Raw genomic sequence first — 1,930 nt, 5'->3', positions numbered from 1 at the left:
CTCGGGAGGCTGAGGCAGGAGAATGGCGTAAACCCGGGAGGCGGAGCTTGCAGTGAGCTGAGATCCGGCCACTGCACTCCGGCCTGGGCGACAGACTCTGTCTGAAAAAAAAAAAAAAAAAAAAAGAAGAGAGCGAGAAATGGGGTGGTTTAAAGAAGTTATGTGTGGGAGTTCTCTACCTTCTCAGAGAAGCCCTGAAGCAAGGTCTTGGGCTAAGAAGGTAGATAATGGGGACAGTTATGGAAACTGTTTAGGAGTAACCAAATAAAATTGCTTTCTTAGAAAAGTTAAATGAACTAATGGGCAAGATGCTACATATGCCTCCTTCGTTAAGAGCTCTTAGCAACTAAATCCTATGACCAGATGGTAACATTTTTCCCAAATATTTCCCTCTAAGCATCACAATTTTTAATTCTGTTCTGCAGCTGTGGACTTTGAAAGGATTGAACTGTATGATTAGCAAATGTTTGTTACTTACAAATGAATTAATATTAGGTGCTGGGAAATTAAACTCAAATATAATTAATCCCAAGTGGGAAAAAATTATTAAACGATACAATTATTAAAGTGTGTGGCAAGTATATATTAAGATCACATATATAAATTTGATATGACAGAGGCATAATACAGAATCTTCACTTAACATATCTTACAGTCTACCAATTAGAAATAATGTGGATGAATATGCAAAGACCAACTTTAAGTTTTAAAAGTACAATAAGACTAATATGGTTTTTAAATTTTAAAGTTGATCATATAATATGCATATATATGCACATATGTATGTCTTTGGTAATTTTAGTGATTTAGGAAATTAATCTCAAATAAAAATGATTTAAAATAGTTAAAAAGTGTAAGTATACATTAAGATAAGCATATTTAAAATAATTGATATGATAGAATGATAACAGGGAAATCCTTACTTAAAATGTCTTAGTATAGTCTAGCAATTAGAAATAATATGTGTATTACTATGCAAAGATCAACATTAAATTTTACAAGTACACTAAAACTATGTATCTCTGGTAATTTTAGTGATTAATGCTTTAATTAAGAGATGAGGTACATGCAGACATATGCAATAAACTGACACAATTCATCATATTGAAAGAATAACATGATGAATGCATATGTATATTGTAAATTATACAACACACATGCAAATCATATACTCATTATCACACAGACACATTACTTTTCCTACAGTCCAAATGCAACAAATCTTCACGTATTATTTAATCTACTGAATGACTATTTAGGAACAAAGTAGTTTGCAGTATCTTTTGCAGAATAATAATTTAAGCTGAGAAACTCGAGTTAATGGAAATATAGAGCAGGCATTTTTAGCGGCTACATCCCTGTGTGAGCTAAACTGGAAGCGAGCCCCTGTACTATGCATCTATTGTTCACTCGTGTCATTTTAAATGGAAGTCTAGACACTGAAGATTTTAATAAGGCCGTTAAGTACACTGCCAAATTAATCCTTATTTATTTATTTACATTGAACAGTGAATACATTGATCATTGACTAGTTGGAAAAATAGCAACACTGGCCCAGAAACAGTTTCTCAATGAAAGAGTAATTACTTAAAAACACAACCTTCTGAGATTGATTTGTTTTTGAATGAAGTGTCCTAAAACAAAGACAATTTAAACATGAATATATTTGGTGTCTGGAAATAGCCAGTAAATACTGATGTGTGTGTGCCTGGATGAGAGCAGACTGGTTTCCCAAACCCTGACATAGGCTAGGCAGGCTGAGGTCACGATGTAAGCTCTGAAGCTCCAGAAGAACAAGCTTGGGTTATTTATAAACAGCTACTTAGCACAGAGCCAGGTTAACCTTCTCCGCTGTAATTCAGCTTGGAGATAATACTGCTAATTAAGCTTTAGGACTGAACTCACTGGAAAATAAATGAGCTTTTTAAAA

General features: G+C 33.7%; 1 protein-coding gene across 3 annotated transcripts in view; it reads right to left on the bottom strand.

Moving 5' to 3' along the window:
• LOC105548616 (chromosome unknown open reading frame, human C15orf41) overlaps positions 1-1,930 on the bottom strand; it is a 279,913-nt gene that overhangs the window by 99,047 nt on the left and 178,936 nt on the right. The window lies entirely within an intron of this gene.

This window comes from Mandrillus leucophaeus, unplaced genomic scaffold, assembly GCF_000951045.1.
Source record: "Mandrillus leucophaeus isolate KB7577 unplaced genomic scaffold, Mleu.le_1.0 Scaffold417, whole genome shotgun sequence".
NCBI classification, from domain to species: Eukaryota; Metazoa; Chordata; class Mammalia; order Primates; family Cercopithecidae; genus Mandrillus; species Mandrillus leucophaeus.
Note: the sequence above shows the minus strand (reverse complement) of the source record. Positions and strands in the feature narration are given on the sequence as shown.